General features: G+C 40.7%; 1 protein-coding gene across 4 annotated transcripts in view; it reads right to left on the bottom strand.

Annotated features, from left to right (window-relative positions):
• Window positions 1-12725, bottom strand: part of SLC36A4 (solute carrier family 36 member 4) — a 98289-nt gene that overhangs the window by 60366 nt on the left and 25198 nt on the right. The gene's annotated exons all lie outside the window — the stretch shown is intronic.

Genomic DNA, 12725 nt, shown 5'->3' with positions numbered 1-12725 from the left:
CCAAGTCATAGAATCATAGAATCATAGAATCACCAAGGTTGGAAAAGACCTAAAAGATCACCCAGTCCAACCGTTCACCTATTCCCAATAGCTCCTACTAAACCATGTCCCTCAACACAACATCCAGTCTTTCCTTAAACACCCCCAGGGTCGGTGATTCCACCACCTCCCTGGGCAGTCCATTCCAGTGCCTGACCACCCTTTCTGAAAAGTAATACTTCCTAATGTCATAAAATAACACACACGCTGTAAGTGCCAAATAGTTCTGCTGCTCTCATCTTGAGTTTCATCAGTGTAACAGAGCCTTGGTTGCTATAATGAAGATGCAAACTGAAGGTATGCAGACATTCCTACACAAGCATGCTTTTCTCATATCTTTCTCAAGTCTATACTCATCTCAGGCCACTAATATGGGATATGGTTCAACATTAAGACAGCTGATTTGCTGTGTCTACATGAGTAAAATGCCTGAGCTTCTGTAATAAAGACAGGTAATGAAGTCAGAATAGTCAGTGGAATTAAAAACGCAGCTCAGCTTATCTTCAAGAAGGCAGGTAGCTTACATTCTGCAAATGGTAGGACACTGAATTAAACTAGCTTTTCACTTCTGGTTCCCACTGATATGAGATTTAATACAGGCATCCAGTGCAACAGGGCCACCCTATAAGAGCTACTCTCCTTTTCATAATTTTAAATGCATGAAAATTTACTTTTCAATTTAACAAATACACGTTATGAACAAAACAGGTTTCCTCTAATAAGTAAACAGAAATTATATATGAATTGCTGCCATATTATTTTCTCCGCAGCAATCATTCCTCGTGTTCACCCACTGATACCCACTTCCCGACCTACCACTGAATATCACAACCATTTACTCATCCCATGTTGTATTTCCTCACACAATGGAAATCCTGATGAGATCATTTTAGTTGGGAATGATCTTTAGTTGGGAACAGATCTCTAAAAAGATGCAAACTTGGAGGCAAATTTTTCCAAACTTTCTGTTCATCCCCAATTAATTAAACACATTAACTGAGCATCTTCATACATCTCAGAGCTTCCACTGCTAAATTTTCCCCCACTAAGCACTATGAGCTTGCACTGTAACTGAATCTTGATGAGGAGATGGCAGAATTTAAACCAGGAAGTACTTTAATTATTAAATTAAATTATTAAATGACAGTGGTGTGCAGCAGAAAAAAAAACAAAAGGAGACATGAAGCCACAAATATTAAATTTACTGTCACAGAGGCAAAGACATTCATTCCTCTAAAAGGATTAAGCTTCTGGGACAGTGCAGTGCCCATCAAGTTGTATTTTTGTATTTCACGTGAAGAACTGCCAGGTAGGACAGAAAACACTTCAGATTTTTTTGTCCTGAGTTGGGATTGGATTGTTTTACCCTAACTGCTTATTAAGAACTTTGAAGAATGCAAGTAATTACAGGTTATTTTTCCTGTCCCCTGAGTTTTCCCATTCTTTATTCCTACAAAATATTCTGATACAAAGAATCAACAGGTAGCATTTGAGCCTGCCGATTCGTTGCATACCTGTTCATTCTCTGGTAGTTACAAATGCAACACATTTTCTGCCTACGTTCTAAGATGTTCTACAGCTTCCAGGAGTCCTAGTAAGATTAATAGTTGCATTAAGTTCTTACTCCAACCTATATTAACCCTACAGAACTGCATAGCAATGCTTGCCCAGATTACAGATACAAGGAGTCTTCCAATAAGTTCTCAGGCTGAGAGATTTGATTCCCAGAGTCTTCAACATTCATTTCCCACACTCCTGGCAGAATGAGGGCAGTGAACACAGACACACAGGCTGGGCGTGAAAAATCCAGTGGCTTTCCACTAGGGCTCCTTGTAGGAAAGAGATCCTGGATATTGTTTGTCCCACCAAAGGGCAGCAAAAGCCATCTGTAGAAGACTATTAATGGGAAAAAAAAAATCTTCTGGTGTCACTGTCAGAGGGAGCTCAAATCAAAGACCTATTACTGGTACCACTGGGCCATTCATTATGATGACATTCCTTCAAACAAACAAAAAAAAAAGCCATGCCAATTTCTTGGCAGACTACTCATACAAATTGCAGAAGATAAAGACACTTTGTGGCTGTAGCTTCAATTAAATAGCAAAATTATGTATATTTATAACACACACTGGCTATAATCATACTGAAGAACAATTAAAAAAAAAAAAAAAAGATGTCCATATGACTGCAGAGTGCAAGGTAACAGATCTAATAAGCAATTATTATCAGTAATGATATTTTACACATACACTGTGCTTTACATTAAATTCATCATCATAGGGGTCATAGAATGACTCAGATTGGAAGGGACCTTAAAATCCACCCAGTTCCAACCACCTGCCACGGGCTGGCTGACCCCCATCGGCTCAGGGCGCCAAGGGCCCATCCAACCTGGCCTTGAGCACCTCCAGGGATGGGGCAAACTGCAGAATAGTTTCCACTCCCTTTCCAGAGAACAGAGTAGGAGGAAGATGCCCAAAATGGGTCGGATGCAGACGAGGGCTGAAGGAAGGTGTGACACGAGCTAGGCCTTGTTCTTCCTGTGCCACTTTTGGGCAGCTGCTGCAGAGATTTTCATTCTGAATTTCCTTTCAGTTCCTGTACGGTCCCTGTGGCCTAACATTTTAATTAGCCACAAATTGAGATTGAAATCTTTTTGAAAATGCTTTTGAGTTTCTTTCTTTACTTACTTCTAAAATACTGAAGCTGAACATTTTTTCTTTTTTCCTGGAACCAGGAGTTAATTTCACTCTTCAATTCTTTAAATGATTTTCTTAAAAAGCCAACACCTGAATTAGATGATTGAAGGACACTGAAGGAGAAAACCATATCTCCAATTCCTTCTGTCTGTCCCATTCTTGCATCAGAACAGATTCTCTCAAGACAAATGCTGCTTTAATTTCAGTATCTCATGCCAGGGTTTCAGTGCTTTTGTCCACTCACTCAAACAATATTTCTGCTCTATCAGACAGCATCATTAACCTAGTCCTTCAGATCTATCAACTATCACCACTTATATAACCGTCTCACAATGCAGTGATATGAAGTAGTTTGCTGAGAGAGAACTTTGGGGAATAATTTTGTCTCCCAAGCAAGGTTACTGGAGGCAGAACAGTGGAGACGAGAACCTCAAGATATCAAAAGTTTCAGTGGTTTGGGAGTTGGTCTTCTCCCTGCTTATGATTTACATATTCTCTCTGCTTTCTTCACACTCTTTAGGTCCCAATTCACAGCAGCCCTGTCACAGCCCTAAAAACCTATGAAATTATTTATTTAACCAAAATCTGATAATTTTTCCTAAGTTCTTATTTTCTATCTTTTTTTTCAGTTAATAAATTCTCTTTCTCTGTTTTAGAGAATTTTATCATTTCTGATACACATGTTTTGTTACAGATATCTTGTTTTGAACTTAACGCTTGATTCCTTTAGAGACTATTAACTTCTGGCTTCTTAATTTCCAAGAAAATAACTTTACAACAAATCCACCCCTCCTTAATCCACCAAAAGACTAATTTAAAAGTATCCATATTTTACTGGCAAAGCAGCATAATCTAGTATTGGAAATATCCTGCCTAATCTACAATCATAAATCATGTGAAGTATCTACCCTTTCATTTCAAGCTGCTCACAGTAGCTAGAATCATTCCCCAGAAAGAACACCGCCTCCTCACTACTTGACTTGAATATTCTGGTTGCAATTAGACTTCACCTTTCAGAAGTAAGCTCCAGGGAACTGTCTAATTCTAATTAGAAATCTCAACTGTACATTTTTTATTACCTGACCAAAAATAACAGGAACACGAGAATTCAGCCTGCAGATTATCAGATTGATTTGTCATTGCCATTGAAAACGAATCTTGTCATGGATAGCTCTGTAACAGAGTATGCTTAAATGAAAATGCTCATCTTCCCATCTTTCGTGAACTGCCACAAAAATGACAAGAAGCAATCCTCCCTCCCTTACTCATTTTAAATGGGTATTCCAGGTTAAAAGATAATAGCTCAATGTCCCAGTGGAGACCAGTGATGAGTGGCATTCTTCAGGGATAGATGTTGGGGCTGGCATATTTAACACCACTGTAGTTGACACGTACAGTAGGACCAAGTGCACCATCAGCAAGTTTGCAGATGACACCAAGCTGAGTGGTGTTGTCAATGCACTAGAAGAAAAATATGCCAACAAGAGGGACCTGGACAGGCTTGAAAGCTGGGCCCATGCCAACTTCATGAAGCTCAACAAGACCAAACCCAAAGCCCCGCATTTGGGTCAGGGCAATCTCAAGCACAAAAAAAAGACGGGTGGAGAATGGCTTAAATATAGCCCTGAGAAGTATTTGGGGGTGTCAGTTGACGAAAGATTCAACATCAGCTGGCAACATGCACTTGCAGCCCAGAAGGCCAACCATATCCTGGGTTGCATCAAGAGATGCGTGACCAGCAGGTTGAGGGAGGTGATTCTGCCCCTCTTCTGCCCCTCTGCTCTCATGAGACCCCATCTGGAGTACTGCATCCAGCTCTGGTACCCTCAAGACAAGGACATGGTGTTGTTGTAGAGGGCCACAAAGATGATCAGAGGGCTGGAACTCCTTCCCTGTGAGGACAGGCTGAAAGAGCTGGGGCCCTTCAGCATAGAGAAGGGAAGGCTCCAAGGAGACCTTACAGTGGCCTTCCAGTAACTGAAAGGGACTCACAAGAAAGCTAGGAAGGGAGGTTTTTTTACTAGGGCAGGTAGCAACAGGACAAGGGAAAATGGCTTTAAACTGGAAGAGGGTAGATTTAGACTAGATATTAGGAAGAAATTCTTTACTGTGAGAGTGGTGAGACACTGGAACAGGTTGCCCAGTGAGGCTGCAGCTGCCATCAGGCCTCCCCTCAGCCTGCTCTGCTCTGGGCTGATCACACCACGGACCTCAGCTGCCCCTTATACATCTTGTGCTACAGACTCTTCACCATTTTTGTAGTCTTCATTTGGATATTCTCCAGGTTTTATGTCCTTCTTACATTGTGGCATCCAAAACTGCACACAGTACTTGAGATTACACCGCAACAGTTTCATATTCAACTTTCCAACAACAGAAACCTCAGATCCCTTCTGGGGGGCTGTTCTGCATCATTTCATCCTCTAATCTGAACATATATCCACATTTGCCCCATTCCAGGTACAGAATCCAGTGCTTACGCCTGTTAAACTTCCTAAAGTCACCTCCAAGCCTCCTCGTCTTCTCCAAGCTGAATAGACTCAGATCTCTCAGCTTCTCCTTACAGGAAAGTTGCTCCAGTCCCTTCACCATCTTGGTGTCCTTTCCAGTATGTCCAAATATGTCCCAGTCTTTCTTGTACTGGGAACCCAGACCTGTACATTGCACTCCACCTATGGCCTCTCCAGTGCTGAGGAGAAGGGAAGAATTGTCTCTGTTGACCTGCTGACACTTTCCTAATACAGCTTAGGCATTAGGCAAATTTAGCCTTCTTAGCAGCAAGGCACATTGCTGACTCATGTTCAATTTGGTGTCTAGCAGGAATCCTAAATCCCAACTCCTTTTCTGCCAAGCTCCTTTCCAGATGGGTTGCCCCCAGCATGTACTGGTGCCTGAAGTGTTCCCCAGAACTTGGCATTTTACATACTGAACTTCACGCAATTCTTTCCAGTTCTTCCCGTTCACCTCTCCAGACTGTCAAGGTCCCTCTAGATGACAAAATGTTTTATGGAAAATTTTCAACAATGATATTTTATTCTAACACTTTTTGATGCATTTTTAAGTGTCCAGGACCACTTACTTTCTTGAGGAAAACACAGAACTTTACTGTCTAACTGTAAGTGCAGTAAACAACCTCATTTTCCCTAACGTATCCTTCATGGTTGCAAATGGAAGTATGACTAATATTGCTCAAAATGTGCATGACAGAAGGTAATTCTGCATCACTTTTATCATAAATGGTTTATACAAAATAAACGCTTAAGACTTCATTCGTCTCCCCTTTGTGACATTTACTCAACCTTTAGCTTGCTCTGAGATTTAACAGAAATTACACCATTCTGCGTACTACCATGTCTTAAGAGAATAATTTTATTCAGGAATAAAATCCAGAATATTTCCCTACAATGTATACAAAAAACTACAAACCAGTTTTATATTTTATTTTATGGTATTTGTTTGTCAAAATCATTCAAGTATTACAGGCTTTGTTGTCCTTTACACCACACTGCTGTAAGATATATGCCAATACAAAAATTATGTTCCTAATTAATCAGACGCTTCCAGCCACACACTTCAGCTTTATTTTTCCCCACTGTGTTGCATTTAGAACTGTACTCAATAGACCATAAAATAGTATATTTTAACATCCTCTATAACTTATGCTAGTCTCAAAACTTCTACAGGATAAGTGATAAAAGAAAATACGATTCAGAAACACAAAAGATGTTGCAGAAGAATACATTCCATTGCAGTAGTACTGCAATGAAGTATTTGAATTCTCAGTCATCCATATCTGTTTTTTTTAGTAGATAGTAGCCAATGTATGAACTTCACTTCAGTGCAAGCGCTTCAAAAAAAGAAAACAGCTTCACAAAATGTCTCTTAGAATCACCAAGGCTTGAAAAGACCTCCAAGATCATCCAGTTCAATCATCCACCTACCCCCAGTATTTCCTCACTAAACCATGTCCTTCAGTACAACATGTAAATATTTCTTGAACACCCCCTGGGACGGTGACTCCACACCTCCCTGTGCAGCCCGTTTCTGTGCCTGACCACTTTTTTGGAGAAAAAAATTTTTGTAATACCCAACCTCAACCTTCCCTGGTGCAACCTGAGGCCATTCCCTCCAGTTTTATCACTTGTTACACAAGAGAAGGGGTCGACCCCCACCTCACCACAAGCTCCTTTCAGGCAGTTGTAGAGAGTGATAAGGTCTCCCCTGAGCCTCCTCTTCTCCACACTGAGCAATCCCAGCTCCTTCAGCGGCTCCCCATAAGACTTGTGCTCCAGCTTTGTTGCCCTTCTCTGGACACGCTCTAGAGCCTTGATGTCTTTCTTGCAGTGAGGAGCTCAAAACTGAATACAGTACTCAGTGTGCAGCCTCACCAGAAGTGAGTACAGAGGGACAATCACCTCCCTGCTCCTGCTGGCAGTACTGTTTCTTTTGGCATGTACCTCAGAATTTGTTCTACCCAGACATCGCTTTAGCTTCTAGAGTAATGCAGGACAATTTAGATGTACATTTCTCTAGATGGGAAAAAAGTAAATGTCACTCTTACCTTCAAGGAGCACAAGACGGAAGACCTGGAGAACTAATAAGCCTCACCTCAATCCCTGGGAAGGTGATGGAAGTGCTAATCTGGAGCCTGGAAACCACTTTTAGGCACATGGAAGAGCAGAAAATCGGGAATAGTCAGCATGGATTCACCAAAGGGAAGACATGTCTGATCAACATGATGAGCTTCTGTAATGAAATCATCAGCCTGATGGATGAAGGAAGAGCAGCGAACATTTCTTTCTGGTATTCAGTAAGGCTTTTGACACTGGTGCCCTTGTTGCTCAGGAGCCTAAGGGTATTCTGGGCTGATTAGCCAAAGTATAACTAGCAGGTCAAGGGATGTGATTCTTCCTTTCTACTCAGCACTGGTGAGGTCGCACCTTGAGTCCTACTTTCATTTCTGGGCTCCCTGTATACCAAACCTAGGCATACTGCAAAGTGTCCAATGGAGAGCCAGAAATGTAATGAATGGGCAGAAGCTCCTCATAGGACTTCTCCTAAGAGAATTTGCTGAAAGAGCTGGGTCTGTTCAGCCTGGAGAAGAGGATGCTCATAGAGATCTCGCCAATGCCTATATATACCTGAAGGGAGAGTACAGTGAGAATGAAGTCAGACTCTTTAGTAGTGCCCAGTATCAGACTCATTAGTAGTGCCCCAGGACAAGGGGCAGTGGGCACAAACTGCAGAACAGGACATTCCTTCAGAACACCAGGAAGCATTCTGTGCTGTGCAGGTGATGGAGCACTGGCACAGGTTGCCCAGAGACACTGTGGAGTCTCTTCCCTGGAGACCTTACAAAGCAACTAAGGCACTGTCCTGGGCATGCTGCTCTGGCTGTCCCTGCTAGAGAAGAGGGACAGCCAGAGCAGCATGCCCAGGACATGCTCACCTCAGACATTCTGGGATTCCGTGCTATTCCAAGGTCTTTCACACTCCATGACTGTACAAGTGAAAGCAGGTTGCAATGTTTTCCTTCAAGGATTAACTAGTATTCTCAGAAATAAACAAATTAAGGAGATTTATAATTCTAAATACAGAAATATATCTATCCAGAAATACTAACCTTTTTTCTTAATTACTTTATTTGAAACACAGCATAGAAGATACATTCACACAAGGTAAGAGCTTGATCTTAATGTTCTGCATAAATACTAGCTTTGCCAATTGACTTGTATTAAGTCAATACAACCAGCAAGTTCAGAAACAAATTTTCTTAACATAGAGATAAAATTAAGCTCATTATTTCACAGGATAAATATTTATCTGGGACGATATTTCTAGCAACAAAAGAATAAAAGGAACATAAGCCTAATGAATTCACTTGTGAAATACACAGTAATTCAACAGATGCTTACTGACGCAGAAAGAATGCATGGCGAATGCATGGAAGATGCATGGAGAACAGCACTACACACTCCAGGACCAAGACAGTTAAAAAGCTAACAGGACTGCACTGGAGAAAAGAAGCAATTCAACAGTTTTTGTGACTTATATCTGACATTTTAACATCAACATCATCAAAAGAAAAAAACTATCTTCTTCTGGAAAATCAATCCACCAGACATAGGAGAAGGGAAAACACTGACCATTCTGCTTTTCTCAGAGCAGAAAGCTTCATACACTTTCATTTGAAATGATTGCATAGCACCTTGACTTCTAAACTACTCATTTACTCTTTCTGAGAAGTGCTCAAACAGTTCAAGTACAACTGTAAGAATACACAACACACCACTTTCTAGTGTAATCTTCTACAAATGCTTTCATCATTATGTCACTTCTCTACTTTCTTCTCCTGCTCTTGACAAATCTTTCCTCCAGGTGTACAATTTTTAAGTCACAACATATATTAGAGAACCACTACAGAAATTTGTCAGTGTTCAACAGTAGATGATAAGGGTTCTTTCAGCAGAATATTTATTCATAAATATTAATAAGTGGTATTTTGAGCCATACAGTAACATCATATATTTAAAAAAACAACTCTCTGGGCAGCCTGTTCTCTGTCATCCTCAAAGTAAAGAAGCTTTTCCTCATGTTGTCAATTACACAAGTGCTCTAAAGCTTAAGATGCAAGCATTTCTTCTAACTAGCTATTGAGTTCAGGAAAAGTTACTAACACTTCCACAGCTTCACAGCTCTATTCAACGTATTAGGCATATAATGAAGACTTGCAGTTAAATATCACGTAGGCAACCCAACCCACTGCAGATCAGTACTCACACAGAACATACTAGGAAGGAGGAAAATAAGACAATTGCAAATGAGTGCAAAAGAGCAGCAACTCATTACTGGATAATGGACAGAGAGGATGAAAAACCTAACACAGAAAATGTTTCTACCTGAAATTAATTACTGTACTGCCTAATTACGTGTGTAATTAATATAAGAAGTCTTTTTTCATCTTTACTACACGCATACTTAAAACACAGAAGTCTTCCATCTGAGACGGTCATGTTCAAACAGAGGAATAAGCTTTTGTGTCCCACTGAAGTCATCTGTACCACACCCCAAAAACCGTTCACCACAAGATAGCAGAGCAGAACACAATGGATTGGCACTCGACTCCTGTTTCACAGAATCACAGAATTGTAGGTGTTGGAAGGGACCTCTGGAGAGCCCAATCCCCTGCTAAAGCATGTTCTCTACAGCAGGTTGCCCTAGGAAGCATCCAGAAGGGTTTTGAATATACCTCCATACAAGGAGATTCCACCACTAATCTGGGCAGCCTGTTCCAGTGCTTTTTCGTCCTCAAAGTAAATAAGTTTTTTTCTCGTGTTTGTATAGAACTTCCTAAGTATCAGCTCATGTTCATTGTCCCTTGTTCTGTCATTTGGCACTGCTGAAAAGAGCTTGGCCCCATCCACTTGACTCCCGCCATTTAGATATACATAAGTACTGATAAGATCCCCAATGCATTTATAAGGTCCCCAAAAAAGTCAGTCAATTTCTCAAAAGTCTAAGTATTGCATAAGTAGTATCACAGAATCATAAAGGCTGAAAAAGATCTCTATCATCTAGTTCAGCAGTACCAAGAAGGCATTGAGAAGCTCAGCTTTTTCTTTATCCTTAATGTTCACATTCCCTGCCACATCCAGTAAAGAATGAAGATTCTCCTTGGCCCTCCTCCTGTTAACATATTTGTAAAAACATCTTTTGTTCCTTAACACAGTGGCCAGGTCGAGCTCGTACTGTGCTTTAGCCTTTCTGATTCTCTCCCTACATAGATGCACTTCTGCTTAGACACTGGCCTCGTCCCCAGTGCTGTAATTGTTCCCCCAGACTCATCTCTAGTGAGCCTGGTTTCATCTCCTTCCACCTTCATGCCTAGGTTAAAGCCCTCTCAGTGAGCCCTGCCAGCTACTAGGCTAGGATCCATTCCCCTGTTGAGACAGATGGGATCCATCTGCAGCCATCACACCAGGTGCTCAAAAAACTGCCCTAGGGTCAAAAGAAAAAAGAAAAAAAAACCAACAGGATTCCTGCTGTGGCACCAGTCTCTCAGTCATGTATTATCAGATGTGTTTTCCTGGGCCTCAGTATCCATCCCTGCCACTGAAGGGACAGAGGAGAACACCACCTGCACTTGGAGGGTCCTTATCTCCCTGTCCCTATCTCCAGCCATGAGTTTTCTGTCCATCACATTTTCTCCCTCTGCTCTTTTGAGAAGTGAGACAGGTGTATGGCAGTGCTGAGCTGCTCACTGTTGTGAAATCTTCACAAAAGCCAATACTCAGAAGCCCAGCATTTACCAAGACTCAGATGAATCTGAGTAAGGTTTTGTTTGTTTGTTTCTAACAACAACAAAAAAAATTGTATCTGCTACATCTAGTAACATTGTTTTCTAGGCATTTGTCTACAATCTTTTGCCTTCTTCCTCAATTTTTTTTAAACGTGCTCAGAAGAGAGTCAAACCAAGAGGCTTTGCTCAGCAGTTATGGCATGCCTCTCACTGACAAGACATTTAAAGCTCACAATTACCATGAAATTTACAAGAAGGTCATACACACAGTCAGCAAATACTGTTGATGCCTACATTTTGGTGATCAAATTTAAAAGCAACATCTAATGATATTGCCTTTGCATCTCAGCTGTCTCTGAAGAACAACAATGAAATTGATGCACCCCAATCTAGAGATGACCCAAGTATACCTAGACTATGTCATGTTACCTGTTAAATGCCTGCTTCTGCCAAACCCAGTCTGACAACAGAACAGGGAGCCACTGGGATTCATTAATTATTTAAAACAATATTACTACTCTGGCAAAAGAATTTAAGAGAGGCTTTTATCTCAATGCCATAGGCCTAACAAGCTCATCTGCATCACTTTCAAAATCCAAATACTAACACTTTAAAAATTCTAATCCACTTAGTTTTCTGTTTTTAAATCTCCTGCAATTAGTTAGCTGCTGCCAAAGGGATTCCAGAGCCTGTCACTGGGTGTACAAATACCACCGCACCTCCTTACTGCAAAGCTGTGATACCCAAGTTTAAAAGCAGTCTTAATAGATGTCTTCAAGAAATAAGCTGAAATATCAGACTCATTTCCTAAACTTGGAAATAATGTTTATTAACACTTTCTCTCTGCTATGATAACTAGCGTGCAGAACTCCAAAAAAACAGTACTAAATTAACTGAGCATATTTATGCACAATACATAATATGTATTTACTGTTTAAACTTTATGAATGTATTTTATCCTCCTTCTCTCCCCTGAAGTTTATATTAAAATATCACTTCCATATCTGAATTTGGTTTTTATACCTCACACAAGAACGCAAATTGGAATTTCACTGCCAAGTATCCAATAACTGTAACTGCAGTTGCATAGGTATAACATCATGCAGTTCTCACCTGCACACAGTAATATTACAGATGTATCCAAGCCTGAAGGCTTCAGTTTTATATTCTTCTAAAAAATAGTTTTAACTGCATTTTAGGTCTCAGAAGCACAGACTGAAAATACTTTTAAATTCAGTCACGGAAATCTCACATTCTGTATACAAACAGATCCACTCATCCATGCAATACAAAAGAAGCTCTCAAACACCGTTCTTATAAAATAACATAACACATTCTGCAAACATTTGCTCCATCTATCACCTGCAGCTACAGTACTCAAAAAGTAGCGCTGATACTTTCTTCTCCTCTGTGGCCTTAGTATCAACCTCATGATTTCACAGGTAGTTTCATCCAGGGCAGGGAACTCACAACTAGAGAGGAGCTAAAGCACAGAGGGAAAGCAGCAACAGTACATTCTGCCATCCTGAGCAGCACTCTGTCCATAAAGAGACCCATAAAGGGTTGAATTTTGGTGTCTGCTGATCAACACATAATTGCCTCCTGGACTGAAACTGTAAGGATTAAAACAAAACCATACATCCAAAGCAATCTATTTGTATCCAGTTGCAGCTACCACTGTTTCACAA

This window comes from Centrocercus urophasianus, unplaced genomic scaffold (genome assembly GCF_019232065.1).
Source record: "Centrocercus urophasianus isolate 14NV4802_14NV808 unplaced genomic scaffold, USGS_Curo_1.0 seq_9, whole genome shotgun sequence".
NCBI lineage: Eukaryota > Metazoa > Chordata > Aves > Galliformes > Phasianidae > Centrocercus > Centrocercus urophasianus.
The sequence above is the reverse complement of the archived record's forward strand: the minus strand, read 5'-3'. Positions and strand labels throughout refer to the sequence as shown.